The sequence below is a fragment of the Ictidomys tridecemlineatus genome, chromosome 10 (genome assembly GCF_052094955.1).
Source record: "Ictidomys tridecemlineatus isolate mIctTri1 chromosome 10, mIctTri1.hap1, whole genome shotgun sequence".
NCBI lineage: Eukaryota > Metazoa > Chordata > Mammalia > Rodentia > Sciuridae > Ictidomys > Ictidomys tridecemlineatus.
This window is the reverse complement of record NC_135486.1, coordinates 113,983,084-114,000,599: the sequence shown is the minus strand read 5'-3', so window position 1 is coordinate 114,000,599 and position 17,516 is coordinate 113,983,084. Positions and strand designations below refer to the sequence as shown.

Sequence of the window (17,516 nt, the reverse complement as noted above, 5' to 3'; positions counted from 1 at the left end):
CAACCACCCATTTACCAAAAAGCAGGGAGCCACTGCTAAGACACTTCTTGGCCTAATGAAAAATCTGGGATCATCTTTTTGGAGTTCTGGTGCTGGATGTGCTCTCTGTGGTGATATCTGGCATGAGATGGGTGGGTAGAGATTTGCAGTTAACCTGGCCATGCAGGATGCAGTTCTCCTCTTCTGTCCTTTCACACCCATTGATCATGGGCATGCATTATTTTCAGAGACAGAGGATATTCTTTGCTCTAAAATCTATGTGTTGGCTACTGCAGGGATCTCTTAATGGCTGCACAGGATGTATTCTGGATTGACATTACTCAATGCATCCATCAGCTTCATTGTGGCCATGCCCACTATTTTTTTCTAAGGGACTTCTGGCAATCAGGGTACTAGCACAACATCTTGATGTTCTGGGAAGGTGGTTGTGGCCCAAACAAGCCAAATCATCTTCCTGTATAAACAAGGGAGATGAAGTGGTCACCAAAGACTCACAGGGAAAGAACCTGCAGAGGCCCAGCAATCTCACCTGACTCAATGATCAAATTTCCTGGATATCAGCTCTTTGTAAAGAACTCTGCTAGGGACTAGGGGCTTAATAGTGGGTAGTACACAGACCCTGCTCCAGGGAAGTTCACATTTTTGAAAGTGAAACAAAAGTGTAATCCAACAATGTTGTAGGACAGTAAAGAGAACAACAACAAGAGAAATGTGTTCCAGGGATACTAGAAATTGTACAGGGGAGGAAGTGGCTTCATGTGAGGAGGTGGTGTTGAAAGCCTTTAGCAGATGAAGATTTGATTGAGCTGGGTTTTGAAGGATGATCAAGAGTCTTCTGGGCTGGGGCTGGAGCTGAGTGATTGAGTGCTTGCCTAGCATGTGTGAGACCCTGGATTTGATTTTCAGCACTGCATAGAAATAAATAAGGAAAGAAAGAAAGGAGAGAAAAAGGTCCATTAAAAACTAAAAAATATGTTTTAAAAAAGTCTTCTATGAGCATGAGAGCATTCTAAGCAGAGGAAAGTGCATGAGTAGTTATTTAGATATAATCTTTTTGGGTGGAATTCAAGGATTTTGTAATGAGAACACCCAAGGAGACAAAAAATGATTAGAGGACATTTAATTCCAATGTTTAACTTGAGTTTCTTATAAGAAGTAATAACCTTTGGGCATAATGACAACTCTGATCGAATTTTTTATTAATAGTTTTTACAAACCTGAGCTCAAAGATAAAAATAGGCATGTCTCATGACTCACTGCCAACTGCCAAAGTGGAGGGGGCACCTGGCTTCTGCAATAGGGGGTGGGGCACAGGTGGTTTTTCCTACTGGCTGTACATTCAGCTCCACCTCCTTTTCCAGCATGTAAATATGCCAGACTGACTTCATTGACTCACAGCTGTTCACAGAAAGCAAGCTTGGAACCTTCTGCCCTGTCAAAAGATAGCTCACATAGCTGGAAGTCAAACTCAGAGGAGAAAATTTTGGAAGGAAAGTAGTGATGGATCTGATCCCAAACTTTTCCATGGAAACCTGGGTTCTCCTGGGAATCAGCCTGGTGCTCCTCTATCTGTGAGTAACTATCCCAGTTTCTATCCTCTTCAAACCTCCCATTTATGTGACTAGGAGGTTTAGTGTTATGATTTGATTTGGAGGATGAACTTTGGAGTGAGTCTCAGTTTGAACCTAGATTAATCAACCAGAAGAGTTCAGTAGATGCAGATTACAAACAACTGGACACCTTCTGAAAAGTGATGCACCCTCTGCAAACTTTCAGAATTCTGGAGGTAAAGAGGGGCCTTCACAAGTTTTTTTAATCATTGTTTATCTTTTGTGTTCTATGTGAACTACAAGAGATGTATAGGAGACTTTTCTCCTGTGGAACAGGTGGTTCCTGCTCCTTCTCCCCATGTCCCAGCACCATTTGTAAAATGCACCAAGTGCACCGCAGGTGCTACCACAGGCTCAGACTCAGTTTTTCCCTCTCTTCTCTCCCTTTTACCTGAAATAGCCCTCCTTCCAAAAACTCAATTCCACCACCTTGCAATATGCAACTACTGCTGAATGATGAAAGTATTGAGCAAAGACCTGGGAGAAATTTTGGACTTTTATTCCTTAAGTTAGCTTCAGTGTTGAGATTTGTTTCTTCCTTGATATGAAACCTAATGGCAGCTTCAGGAGACAGAAGTTAACAAGCCAATTTTTTATTTTAAACATTTTCCCATGATATTCCAGTACAGGAGCATGAATAAAACCATCTAGTAGAAGAATTCCTTTAAATAGTGGGATTTCTGGTCTGAGATTGTGGCTCAGTGGTAGAGGGCTTCTCTGGCATGTGTGAGGCACTGAGTTTGATCCTCAGCATCACATAAAAATAAATAAGTAATATAAAGGTATTGTGTCTGCCTACAACTAAAAATAAATAAAAATAGTGGGATTCCTGGTTTCATGGAGCAAGTGAATAGAGCAGGTATTTCTGACGAAAGGTAGAAGACATTGCAACAAGGAGACCTTTGACTTCTATCTTAAATCCACTTTTACAAGATTAGGCATTCATAATGATGTGAAAATAGAAAATATAAACCTGGTTGTGTAACAATTGAAGTAAAGGATAATATTCAGGATTTTGTTGCATCTATTTTACCTCCAGTGGCATTTTAAAATTAATGGAAATGTTTTAATTTCATTCTTTCAATAGTACAATTTTTTTAAGGTAAGTTCCTCATGTTCCTTTCAAAGGTCAAAATAGGACTCTTGGATTCTGTATTTGTAAAAATCAACCTGTTTAAAAATGACCTCACCTTTTTTGAACAATTGAAGAAATATTAATCTAATACATACATCCATGACATAGATTGCACATGTCTTTAAATATACCTGCCCAAGTATATTTAAATATACTAACTCAACAGTTTCCCATACATCAGTGTTCTTAATCTCTTACAGCAGATGAATAAGACAGAATGTGGACCAGGGATGCAATAAAAGGCATCCAGATATGAGTTATTAAAAAGTGGGAGAATATTCCTCTCTGTTCAGAGAAGAAGGCCCAGAGTGGAGACGGCCCCCACTGGAGGCCACTAGAGGGGCCAACGTAATGGTATCAAGTCATCTGCCTCAACTGACACCAGTGAGTGAAGTTACCTGGAAGAAATCTAGGCTGAATTACTCTTTTCAAGTTCATGTTTGGGGACTTATATCAGATATTCACTGTAGGATTGGGAGCCTAATGATGAAATTAGCTACTTTGAGCTAATTATTATGACTTTTGAAGTTTCTCAGGGAATGTGAGAGAGGAGATGATGAACAGATGTGATTAGGGCCATTGGAGTTCTTATTGTTATTTAGGGCCTACATATTATCTGCCTGGCTTCACTGTTCCCATTCTTGATCAGTGACTCATTAGCCACTATATACACACAGTCACAAACCCTTTACCTGGATTTCTCTTCCACTTTTAGATATGGGACCTATTCACATGGATATTTTAAGAAGCTGGGAATTCCAGGGCCAACACCTCTGCCTTTTTTGGGAACTATTCTTAATTATCACCAGGTGAGTGTTATTTGAGCTCCCTGTTTTGCCTCTTATGGTTGCAAACATCTGCTTAGTTACATCAGTAGAAATTCAGCTCTGTGAGGGAAGTTTTAAGAGTTCTAAGCTTCAGAAACTATGTGAGGGCCCCATCCAAAGCACAGTCAGTTTTACCCTGGGGCTCTGTTTACAACTCCTCCTGGCCTCAGGTTCCCTTCTGTTGATGAGCTCAGGACTCTGGCACATCCACATTTTAAGCTGTGGACTTTATGTTCAGCAGACTGTGAGCATTCTCACAGAGTTTTCATTTTTCTCAGTGGAGATTCTAGGAAGACACACTCAAACCTCTGGGATGCTTTATTTTCACAGTTAAAATGTTACAAATGAAACTTGGCATGAGGAAGATTGATTGCTTAGTTTCTATGATGAAAACTCAGAGCCAGTGTCTACCTATCTGTGTCCTATGTGCAGAGAGATAGCTCCATTTTCCAAGTTGAGCTCCAATACAGAAAGGCAAGTCCACTTTTATTTGCTCACTATGTCACTTACTTACTCAACAAGATGATTGTGATAACATAAATCTCCTAGGCTAGAAGAGGTTCCTGGTGCCTTTACTTTCTAATTCTACCAGAATTCTAGAGAAAACATGAGATAAATTAAAATGATACTCAACGAGGAGATAAAAGATCATTTATAGCCCTGGGAAACACTCATTTTCCCTCAGCCTGGGTTTCCTCATGTGCTCATGAAGGTCATCATTCTCAAGGTCCCAGTATTTCTGAGACAAGACAAGGAGACCAAGTACTGTAGAAGAGAAGGTTGTCATGTTCATAGACAAGGGTAATTGGTTGAGTATAAATAATACTTAGAGAAAATTCAAGTGACTTTACATATTTTATTTCAAACATTGCATATTTTCTCTTTTCTCCTCAGAAGCCTCTGAGTAAGAATCAAGCCTGATTTCATGGGATTTGGGTCATTTGATGAAAAGTCAGTACATTTATAATAATAATGGAATTTCATATTGTTCTTCTTCCCAGGGTTTGATTAATTTTGAGACAAAATGTTATAAAAAAGTATGGAAAAACATGGGGGTAAGTATTCTGGAAATTTCTCTTTGGAAGACTTGTTATGATATGGTGCCCCAATGCGTGAGGACAACCTCAGCCCAGAGCTTTTGGGATGCAACCCTCTGTGCTGCACAATCCTTGGAGGTTTGTCCTGCCAAGGGTCCTGCATGTCACCAAGAGTCTGGGTCTACAGTCTGACTTAGGTTGAGAATGTTGCATATTTTCACTTTTCTCTTGCTTTTGATGACCCAGAGACTCCATCCTGACTTTGTGTCCAATGTCCTATCTTCCCCATTTTTATTTCTTTTTGACCCCTTTAGCTGAATAAAATGTATTATTTGAGAACTTTTTTTTTAAATCATGGGCTTACAAATCTATGGCATCATCTTTTTTCTCCATTGATTTCTTTTTAATTTAAAGACAAAATTCCCTTATTAAAGATTCAGATTTAATGTATGCTTTTGGTCAAAAGGCTGGGAGGTACTGGGAAGCTAATGGGAAACCATTCCTGCTCATCTTCTTTTTAAAAATTTTCTTTACTTTCTTTCTTCTTTTTATTTGTCATCATTATTGTTGCCCATATGCCATTTTTAAGTTTTCAGCATTGACTTTTCAATGAAGTAGATCCAAGCATTTCTTTCTCTCCTTCATCCATTATGTAAAGACCAGACATAGAATGTAGTTACACCACTGAGTTCCCTGGTGGATTGATGGGATTTACATTGTAGGGTGGCCTTATCTAATTGTAGCAACTATTCCCTTCAGAGCTGGTGGGAGTTTGGTGAGAGCCATAGAAGAGGTATAATCATTTTTCTCTACACTAAAAATACTGGTAGAAGACATTGACTCTTCTCCATCTTCTCTCTTCAATCTCCCAAAAGCCACAGGGCTGGCTAGAGTGTTCTACTCAGTTGACATGCCCATAGATACCATGTGATCCAAGGACACAACATGCCCCACTGGATCTCCAAAGCCCCAATTTCAGCTACCACTTGAGAAACTTAGTAATTATGAAAGTCAATAATCTGCCTAATTTTTTTTCTTTACTAACCTAATAGCCTTTTGAATAATCCAATATTTTTGTGATGTAAAATGTTATATAGACTATGGGCTGAGGCTGGCTCTCAGTGGCAGGGCGCTTGCCTATATCATATGTGAGGCACTGGGTTTGATCCTCAGCACCACATAAAAATAAACAAATAAGGGCATTCTGTCCACCTACAATTACAATAAATAAATAAATAAGTTATGGAAATTAATGTAGGCAATACTATTGTATTCACCATCTAGATTTAAGAAGTGTTCCAATGTTATTTCTAATTATGATCTCTTAGAAGATGTATTTTTTTCTATATACTGTAGACTACGCAGGTATAATAGGTAACATCAGGATCAAAGTCTGGATTTCTGCTGCAGAATCTGGCCTGTTAGATTTAACCAGCCCTATTTTTCTAACACAGCCTATATGATGGTCGACGGCCTGTTTTGGTTATTACGGAGCCAAGCATTATCAAAACAGTTCTCATCAAGGAATGTTATTCTGCCTTCACTAACCGGCGGGTATACATTCACTTTTCAACATTTTAACATTTATTTAGTTATTTTTAAGTTTTTAATTTATTCTTTTCAATTATACATGACACTAGAATGTATTTTGACATATTATACATACATAAAGTACAACTTCCCAAGCCTGTGTTTGTAAATAATGTGGAGTTTCTCTGATTGTGTATTCATATATGAACATACGAAAGTTATGTCTGATTCATTCTACAGTCTTTCCTATTCCCATCCCCTCGCCCTATTCTTTGTTTCCCTTTGTCTAATCCAAAGTAACATTTATTTATTAATTCAATTTTTATTCTGAGATATTTATAAATTCAGAGGGCATTCTTTGCCAAAAAAATTGCCAGGCAGTTGCATGTATAATCTGTTTTACCCAATGATAATTTCTTACATGACTATAAATTTATTAAATTCCTTTTTCTATACTAACAGGAAATTGATAAAATCTAGACTTTTTATTTCCATTTTTCCTGTTTTGTGTGCCTATATGTATGAGTATAGAGCTCTGTGCAAATGTATCACATGCCTACAATTTGTGTAGATAGATTTAGATTGTGTTTTTAATGTGTTTTCACAAATTCTTCATTAACCTCAGAAATATGCCTGGTTTTTTGTGGATAACTACATTGGACAAAGATTGCACCTATAAATAGGAAAAATCCTATCTGTATTTCTTTCATTTATTTGTTTTTATTTTCCTCTGATATTAGCTGGGAGTTCCAGTGTGAGGTTGAATAGGAGCCATAGGAATGAACATTTCTTTTGAAGGATATAGACTTTAATTTTCCAAAGTTTACCCTAATTTTAGATGAGGCTGATGTGTATGTGTGTGGATTCCCATACAATCTCTATCTTCACTTTTTAAAAACTTTGGGTGCTGGGTTTAGCTCAGTTGGTAGAGTGCTTACCTTGCAGGCACAAAGTCTGGGGTTCAATCCCCAGCATCACAAATATATTTTTAAAAACTTTGATTAATGTATGACATTTGTGCATAATAATAGGATTTTCTGCTATGTTCAATATACACATATATTCCACTCTGCCCAAATCCAGCCTCTATTTACTTCCCAACATGTCCAAATCACTAATCTACACTCAGATGAACGTTTTTACTTGTCTTTCTATATGTGGCTGAGCAAACATTGTTGAATTATTCCTGATGCTTGGGAGAAAGCATTCAGTTTGCCACCAGGAAGTGTATTGTTAGCTGAAAGTGGATTTTTTAAGAATCTCTTTATCAAGTTGAAGAAGCTTCCCTCTGTTCCTAATCTCCTAAATTTTTATAGTGAATGAGTTCTGGAAACATACATTTTGGCGGTTGGGGATTGGACTTAGAGGCATTTGACCATTGAGCCACATCCCTGGTCCTATGTTGTATTTTATTTAGAGATAGAGTCTCACTGAATTGCTTAGCACCTCACTGTTGCTGAGGCTGGCTTTCAATTTGTGATCATCCTGTCTTATACTCCTGAGCTGCTGGGATTACAGATATGCACCACTGTGCCCAGCTGGAAGCATACATTTTAATTAAAAATATATTTTAGATCATAGAAGTAAATTTCAAGGGTTTTGCTTTGGTGGGCTAGCACCTAGGTGAAAATAAGAATTATCTTCCTTTCTATTTCTGCCCTTGTAGAAAATATTGGAAGGACTTCCATTAATAACTTGTTTTTTTCTGTATTACACTTATATTTCAATCCTTTAAATTTCAAATATTTGTATTTTTATAATTATCATATCTAACCACCACCCCTTTTTCAAGATGCTTATGCTATAAATGCATAAAGTAAAGACATAACTGTTCTTAGGTAACATACAGTTGACCAAGAACACCTGGTATCTGTCACCAACTGATTTCTGCTCTGCACAGCCCTGGGGGTTGTACTAGGTTTTTTTAGGTCTTCTTTATGTCTATTCCCCTAGAAAAAGCTTTCAACAGAGTGAAAATTTTTCATCTAAACAAAGGTTGGAATATAAAGTCCAAAAACAGTGTGAGGTCCCTGGGTGTCTCTTCAAAACTCACAGGAGGTTAGGCACTTGGAATAAATACTATTGAGTGTCTGACATAAGGCTAGCTAGTAGGATGTCACTAAACATTTTTTAAATAAATGATGCTTGTTTAACAAACTTTTGCAACTGTGGAGACCTCCACATTTATATAGGACAAAATCTCTTTTCCTGTGGACTCTAGAATTTTGTTCCAGTGGGATTTATGAAAAAAGCCATCTCTTTGTCTGAGGATGAAGAGTGGAAGAGAATAAGAACACTTCTGTCTCCAACCTTAACCAGTGGAAAACTCAAGGAGGTAATAAAATAGGAGGGCTTTTCATTGGAAACTTAAAGAATAAATTTGGGGATGGGTAGAAAGCGAGATAGATAGTAGTCCCTTTCCTAGGGATAGTCCTCTGAATTTGAACTTCCTAAAAATGTTCTTTTGTCTTTATGTTTTAGAAGATATATAGAAAGATTCACTATAAATGTCTCATACTTCTTCATCCTGGGAAAACCATAGCCTTGGGGACTGAGTCTCCTCACTTAACTATGGACAATCTTGTGTTTTGTGCATAGATGTTTCCCATCATTAACCAGTATGGAGATGTGTTGGTGAAAAACATGAGACTGGACTCAGAGAAGGGCAAGTTTATCAACTTGAAAGAGTAAGTAGCAGGACAGCTCTGGCATTCCAAGCTCCAGCAGGAGCCCCTCCAATTGTCTGACACAGAACTGAATCCCAAGTGCTGAGCTAGTGCAATGAGCAGACAAAGCAAGAGTTTGGAGTCACAACTCCAACTATTCATCCAAGAAGGAGCTGCTCCCAGGAGGAGACAGGGCAGCTGGGGGAGAAAAGATCTCTTCCTATCCTCCGAGGTTTGTTTGGCTGCTATTTATGACTTTGAATATTCTAGAAGAAAATATACTGCCAAGGTCAAGGTCACCTTTTTTGAGTCAGTATCTCCACACTTGTCCTGCTGAAGCTCAGTTTGTACACAACTATGATCATCCTCATTCTACTTCTGCTACTGTAGTGTGTCTGATTATGGAACTTATCCCTGTGTGGGTGAACTTCTTGAGTTCAGAGGTGAGTCTAACTCAACTCACTGTCCACATCACTCTTGGCACAAGGACAATATTTCATTTGCAACTCATAAAGGCCTCATTGTCAGTTTGAAGGGATCACGGACTCATCTGATAGACTATCAGATAACTGAGTGTGTGTGGCTCTCTGCTTGTCTTGTCTGAGTATTTGGACTTACTCCTACTTCTTGCTGCATGTGTAGTGGAAGGATTTGGAAGAGGCACTGATTTTAACTTTCCATGTCTTTCTCTATTCAGCATCTTTGGTGCCTACAGCATGGATGTGATTACTGCAACATCATTTGGAGTGAACATCGATTCCCTGAACAACCCACAAGATCCTTTTGTGGAGAAAGTCAAGAAGCTCTTAAAATTTGATTTCTTTGACCCTTTGCTTCTCTCAATAAGTATGTGGACTACCATGCTATTCGTTCCTTTTCTCCATTTAAATAAGATCATTATTGTTACGTAATTAACATATCTTTTAATTTATAGACTTAATTTATACAATTAAATGGCTTTCAGTACAAAGATATATGCAGCCATCACTAGTGACCATTTGTCAACTCAGAAGCAGGCTATCATTTCATTATCAACTCTCTATTTTCCAAGTCTAAGCAACCATGAATCTATTTTCTGACTATAGATTTGATGATACTGTGAATTTTCTTTTAATGAATCCTACAATATGTGGCTTTGCATGTCTGACTTCTTTCATTTATCACTGTATTTTCAAATTCTTCCATCCTAAGCATGTGTGAGTACATCATTTCTTATTTTAGAGAGAGGGAAAGAGAGAGAGAGAGAATTTTTTAATATGTATTTTTTTTTTAATTTTCGATGGACATAACATCTTTATTTTATGTGGTGCTGAGGATCAAACCCAGCGCCCTGCGCATGCCAGGCGAGTGCACTACGGCTTGAGCTACAGTCTCAGCCCTTCATTTCTTTTTTAAAAGAAATTGTTTATTTATTTGTTCTAATGAATTATATATGACATCAGAATGCATTTTACTAAATAATACACAAATGGAGCACAACTTTTCACTTCTGAACTTGTACATGAAGTAGATTCACAACATTTGTGTCATCATACATTTTCCTAGGGTAATGATGTTCATCTCATTCCACCATCACTCCTACACCAATCCCCCCCCATTTCACTTGCCCTATCTAAAGTTTTTTCATTCCTCTGATGACTGTCCCACCTATTATGAATCAGCATCCACTTATGAGAGAAAACATTTGGCTTTTTGTATTTTGGGATTGGCTTACTTCACTTAGCATGATATTCTCAACTTCATTCATTTATCTGAAAATTCCATGATTTTTTCTCTTTTAATGCTGAATAATATTCCATTGTGTATATGTACCACATTTTATTTATCCATTCATCTATTTAGGGCATCTAGGTTGGTTCTACAGTTTAGCTATTGTAAATTGAGCTGCTATAAACATTGATGTGGCTGCATCAATGTAGTATGCTGATTTTAAGTCCTTTGGGTATAAACCAAGAAGAATGATAGCTGGGTCAAATGGTGGTTTCATTCCAACTTGTCTGAGGAATCTTCATATTGCTTTCCAAAGTTGTTGCACCAATTTGCAGTCCCACCAGCAATATAAGTGTCTTTCCCCCCACATTCTCACCAACATATATTTTTGCTTGTTTTCTTCATAACTGCCATTCTTATTGGAGTGAGATGAAATCCTAGAATAGTTAGAATAGTTTTGATTTGCATTTCTGTAATTAATAGAGATGTTTAATATTTTTTCATATATTTGTTGATCAGTTGTAAATCTTCTTCTGAGAAATGTCTGTTCAATTCCTTACCCCATTTATGGATAGGGTTATTTGTTGTTATTGTGGGGTTTTTTGGTGTTAAGTTTTCTTGAGTTCTTTATATATCTTGGAGATTAGTGCTGTATATGATGTGCATGTTGTAAAAATTTGCTCCCATTTGTTAGGCTCTATCTTCACCTTATTGATTGTTTCTTTTGTTGATAAGAAGCTTTTTAGTTTGAATTCATTCCATTTATTGTTTCTTGTTTTTATTTCTTACACTTTAGGAGTCTTAAGGAAAGTTTGAGCCTACTTTTTCTTCTCTTAGGTTCAGGATCCCTAGCCTAATTTCTAGGTCCTTGATTCACTGTGAGTTAAACTTTGTGCACGGTGAGAGATACTTAATTTCGTTTTGCTACATATGGATTTCTAGTTTTCGCAGAATCATTTGTTGAAGAGGCTTTTTTTCCAGTGAATGTTTTTGGCACCTTTGCCTAGTATGAGATAACTGTATTTGTGTAGGTTTGTCTCTGTATCTTCTGTTCCATACCATTGGTCTACCTGTCTGTTTTGGTGCCAATATGGATTCCCAGTTTTGCCAGCACCATTTGTTGAATAGGCTCTTTTCTCCAGTGAATGTTTTTGGCACCTTTGTATAGTATAATATAACCATATTAATGTGGATTTGTCTCTGTGTCCTGTATTCTGTACCATTAGTCTACAAGTCTATTTTGGTGCAGATATTATGCTGTTTTTGTTACTATAGCTCTGTAGTATAGTTTAAGGTCTGGTATAGTGATGCTTCCTGCTTCACTTTCTTGTTTAGGATTGCTAGCTATTCTGGGTCTCTTATTTTTCCAAATAAATTTTATGATTGCCTTTTCTATTTCTATGAAGAGTGCCATTGGGATTTTAATAGGGTTGCATTAAATCTGTAAAACACTTTTGGTAGTATGGATTTGCCAGAACTTAATTGAGACTTTTTGCATGTATGTTCATCAAAGACATTGGTCTGAAATTTTCTTTTGTTGATGTGTCTTTGGCTGGTTTTGAAATCAGGATGTACTGGCCTCATAGAATGAGTTTGGAAGTGTTCCTTCTTTTGCTATTCATGAAATAATTTGAAGAGTATTAGTATTAGATCTTCTTTGAAGGTCTTGTTAGAATCTGTCTTGCTGGGTCGATTCTTTGTATGTAGGCTTCAGATGGTGTCTTCTATTTCCTTGCTGGAAGCTGATCTGTTTAACTTGTTTATATTACCTCGATTCAGTTTGGGTAGGTCATGACTCCAGAAATTTGTTGATGTCTTTGATATTTTCTATTTAATTGGAGTACAAATTTTCAAAATAGTTCCTAATTATCTTATGTATTTTAGATGTGTCCATCATAATATTTCTTTTATTATCACAGATGTTAGTAATTTTTCTCTCTCTTTATTTGTGTGACAAAGGTTTATAAATTTTATTTATTTTTTCAAAGAACCAACTTTTTGATTTGTCAATTTTTTCAATTGTTTCTTTTGTTTCAGTTTCATTGATTTCAGCTCTGAATTTAATTATTTCCTGTCTTGTACTACTTTTGATGTTGATTGTTCTTTTTTTGGGGGGGAGAGGCTTTGAGATGTAATGTTAGGTCCTTTATTTATTGACTTTTTCTTCTTTTAAGGAATGAATTCCATGCAATGGATCCCAGAGATTTCAACATGTTGCATCAGTATTCTCATTTACCTCTAAGAATTTTTAAATCTCCTCTCTGATGTTTTCTGCTATCCCTTGCTCATTCAGTAGCATATTATTTAGTCTCCAGGTGTTGGAGTAGTTCTTTTTCATTTTATCATTAATTTCTAATTTTTTTCCATTATAATCTGATGGCATTTAGGGTAGTATCTTTGTTTGTATTTGCCAAGAGTTTCTTTTTTTTTTTTATTGTTGGTCGTTCAAAACATTACATCTAATTTGATATATTTCACAGTTTGATTCAAAAGGGTTATGAACTCCCATTTTTACCCCATATACAGATTGCTGAATCACATCAGTTACATCAATTACATTTCCATTGATTTACATATTGCCATTCTAGTGTCTGATGAATTCTTCTCTCTATTCTATTCTCTACTATCCCACCTGATCTCGTCTGATCTCGGATGCCAAGAGTTTCTTTGTGGCATAATATATGGTCTATTTTAGAGAAGGATCCGTGTACTATCAAAGAAGAAATTGTATTCACTCATTTATGGATGAGATATTCTCTATATCTCTTAAGTCTAAGTTACTGATTGTATTATTGAGTTTTATATTTTCGTGGTTTAGCTTTTGTTTGGGAGATATATCCAGTGGTGAATGAGGTGTGTTAAAGTCACCCAGTATTATTGTGTTGTGGTCTATTTGACTCTTGAAATTGAGAAGAGTTTGATGAATGTAGATGGCCTTTACATTTGGCCTTTTCATGTTATCCCGTAATTAATTGTTTGGGGCATAAGTATTTATAATTGTTATTTCTTGTTGATGAAGGTCTGGGTTTAGAACTCTGAGAGATCCTAATTGATTTCCTCCTATATGTAATCTGATTCCTTTGTCTTGTGGCTTTTAAATTTCTTTCTTTATTCTGTATGTTAGGCATTTTTATTGTTATTGCCTTAGTGTAGATCTGTTGTGATTTTGTACACTTGGTATCCTATAAGCCTTTTGTATTTGATTTTCCAATTCATTATTCAGGTTTGGATAAGTTACTGATATTATTTCATGTATAAATTGTTCAGTCCTATGTTTGGAACTCTATGCCTTCTTCTCTCCCAATAATTCTTACATTTGGCCTTTTCGTGTTATCCCATAATTAATGAATGTTCTGCTCATGGTTTCTTACCATCTTCACTGTGTGGTCAACTTTACTTTCAATTTTATATATTTGTCTTTATTGTCTGAGGTCCTATCTTTCAAGTGATCCAGTCTGTTGGTGATAATTTCTATTGAGTATTTTAATTTGGTTTATTGTTTCCTTCATTTCAAGGATTTCTTTTCCTTTTTTGGTAGAATCTCTATCTCATTATTGAAGTAATCTTTTGCTTCCTGTATTTGACTGTGTAGCTCTTTATTTAATTAACCTTTTGTTGCCTATATTTGCTTTCTTTAATTCACAGAACATTTTAATTACATACATCCTGTACTCCTCTTGGACATCTCTTCTGCTCTGCTGGCCATTGGTTTTAGTAATGTATCTTGGTTTGTTTAGGGCACTTTCTTCCCCTGTTTTTTTCATATTGTTTGTCTTTTTCTTTAGCAGTGTAGATCCAAGGTATTACAGTTTTTACCAATAGATTTATAGTGTCCCTGCAGAATTCCATGACCTCTCTTTTCAGGAGGAGATCAATATTAACATATCCCAATGCAAACAATATGCAGGCTTAATTAAACCAAATAGCTTTCATTGAGATGTTTCCTGTTTTGTCACAATAGACAGAAATGGTAAGTTTGATTATTATTAACAATATAAACAATAGGTTGCAAAAGGACCTACAGTTTATAATGATGGACAAAGAGAGAAGTGGGGGTGGGTTTAGGATGAGATATTAAGGAAGTAGGAGATGAGGATATAGAGTTATTAGATCTTAGGAAACATAAAGGAAAAATCAAAAGATGTTGGATTTTAGCAGGAGAAAAGAGACTTTGAGGAGATAGATAAGTGGGAAGGGGAGAGAGAGGGAGAGAGGTAGAAAGAGGCTAAAACAACAAATTATTTTGCCAATATTCTGTTGAGATTTTGCATCCATAAATATAAGATATATCAGTAGGTAGTTCTCCTGTGTTTTCTTTGTGTTAATTCTTAGGATTAGGTTAACACGGGCATTTTAGGATCTAATACAGTGTTCACTGTATTCTATATTTAGAAAACAATAGATATTTCTATAAATGTTTGTAAAGAGGTAAAGAATTGGTATTAGTTCTTTTAGTCTTTGGTAGAATTGTCCATGAAAAATCTGGACCTGAGCTTCACTTTGTAGAAAATTTCTTAATTTCTAACTTAGTCTCATCACATGATGTATGTCAATATATGTTTTGTATTACTTTTTGTGTCACTTTCTGTTGTTTGTGTCTCTTTAGGAATTTGTCTATTTCATTTATGTAATTTGTATAATTATTGTGATAATCTGATTGTTACAATATCTTTATATTTCTTTCTATATTTATAATTTCAGTATTTCCCCAGTTTTTATTTTGAATGCTACTAATTGTAGCATTTCTATTTTTGGGTCAGTGTAGCTATTAGTTTGCCAATTTTGTTGGTTTTATTCAAAGAATTGCATTTGTTTTCATTAATTTCTTCTATTGATTTTATTTTTTATATGATTAGTTTCCACTTGGATCCTTAATATTTTTTTTCTTCTGTTTCCTTTAAGTTTAATTTGCTCTTCCTTTTTTTATGATTTATTGTGTAAAGTTTGATCATTCATTTGTGATCTTTGTTTTATGTAATAGATAATAATTTTCTTCTGTACAGTGATGGCTTTTTCTCCATTACACAAATTTTACATATTATGCCTCCTTTTTTCCTTTCAATACTTTATCTATTTCACTTTATATTTATTCTTTCATCCAGTGTTTATTTAGGTGAATATTGATTAATTTGCCCATATTTTGAGTTTCCTAATTTTCTTTTTAATAATGCCTTCTGGATTCCTCCCATGGTGCTTGAGAAACACATGCTCTGTTGGTCCCATCCTGACTGCTCTTTCTTGAAGAGCATGATTAACTGATGCATCAGTCTAAAGCCTAGTTTTATCCAAAGACACGCTATTTTAGTACATGAAGGGAAAAGGGGTCAGGGTTTTCATCTTGCTCCTTTGGTCACTCCACAGAGATAGAAGGGGCCACTGATTTCAGTGGTATGGTGCTGGCCCTATATATGACATCCTCTTGCTCAGCCAGTGTACTGGAGCCCAATCAGTGGTCCCAGCAGAAACAGTTTCTCTTTAGGAACCCTTGTGACTTCCACTTTTCTGATTGGTAGAAAAGATGTAATTGCTTCAGGTAAATTTTACATTTTTCACTGAAGTGTTCTTTGTTTTTTCTTTTCCCTGCACCAATCATTCCATTCCTTACTCCAATTAATGAGGCAATGAATATCTCTCTGTTTCCAAAGGATGTCACAATTTTTTTAAAGAAAGCTATAAAGAGAATGAAAGAAAGTCACCTTCAAGAGAAACAACAGTAAAATCTGGTGGTGGATACAGAAGAGGTTCATTTTTGATAATTTATTTGCCTATTGGTATATTACTTCCATACTTCCTTGTATATTTTTAAAAGGTAGATGAAGAAGAACTTTTGGTTGAGAGTAGTAGAGGCTTTCCATTTGGGGAGAATAAAAAATTTAACATCTGGTAATTAAGAAACAAGAATGAATAAGAGAGGGAACTGAATTAGAGTAAGATATATTCCATTCTTTTATAATTATGTCAAAATTGACTCTACTCTCATATAACTAAAAAGAACTAATAAAAAAGACTTAAAAAATAAAATTATATATTCCAAATACTGAAGAAATAATGAACCAGAGAGAAATCATTTACAATTAAATAATGGGCATGGTAATTAGTTTGTCAAGGCATAAATATTGCTGATAGGAAAAGTCCCAAATGCACTAAAAAGGAGTTCTTGTACATTGTTGAATAGATCTGTAAATTAGAATAGCCTCTATGGAAAACTGTCTGGAGGTCCTTCAGAAATCAAATACAGACCCACTGTATAATCCAGCAATCGCACTATTAAGTGTATAACCACGGGAAATGAAATCTGCACTCCCATGTTTATTGCCACACTATGTTAAAATTGTCCTTATTAATTGAGCCAAATCGATTTTGAAAATAGTCATCATCAGGAAATGATAAATGCAGTTAATGATGTGTCTAAACTGACATAAACATCAAACAGCATATACATATATCAAAGTAATAGGGTACCTTGTTAATATGTAGAACTTAATTTTTTTATAAACCTTAGGGTTTGCTCTTTGAAATAATTTTTTTTAAATAGAGGAAAAATGTTTTATCATATTCCTTCTCCTCTATAGATACAATTTCAACATAAAATTTTTTTCCTGGTACTTTAATTTTATCAGATTTTATATGGTCAAGAATCATTGCATTTCCAAAACTCTCACTTTACAAACTCTCCACAGAATGCATCCTCAGGCTAGCTGTCACTGTTTGGCCCCTCATGGAGCAGGCACGGGGTTCTTTAGGTGAAGGTTTTGGCTCATGTACAAAGCCCAGCACAAGGATGTGTGCAGGCCAGGAATCAGGATGGGCCCTCCAGGTGTCAGTACAAAGTTCATAGCTTCAAGAAGGGATCTTTCAAGAAGATTCCTCAAAATCTGATGGTGAACTCTGAAAATAGCAGGAGATTAATTTGTGATGTCTTTGGCGAAGAGTAGTGGAGTCCAGGACTTCTCCCTGAGCAAATAAATGTAACAGGAGACAAAGCCAGCCACTCTCTGGCC

General features: G+C 35.9%; 1 protein-coding gene and 1 pseudogene across 5 annotated transcripts in view; both read left to right on the top strand.

Moving 5' to 3' along the window:
- Nucleotides 1–17,516, top strand: part of LOC101972073 (cytochrome P450 3A9) — a 373,151-nt gene that overhangs the window by 178,049 nt on the left and 177,586 nt on the right. The window lies entirely within an intron of this gene.
- Nucleotides 1,337–6,190, top strand: LOC144367283 (cytochrome P450 3A21-like; annotated as a pseudogene). The gene is made up of 4 exons (XR_013426599.1): nt 1,337–1,571; nt 3,461–3,554; nt 4,574–4,627; nt 6,064–6,190. The product of XR_013426599.1 is annotated as a cytochrome P450 3A21-like (transcript).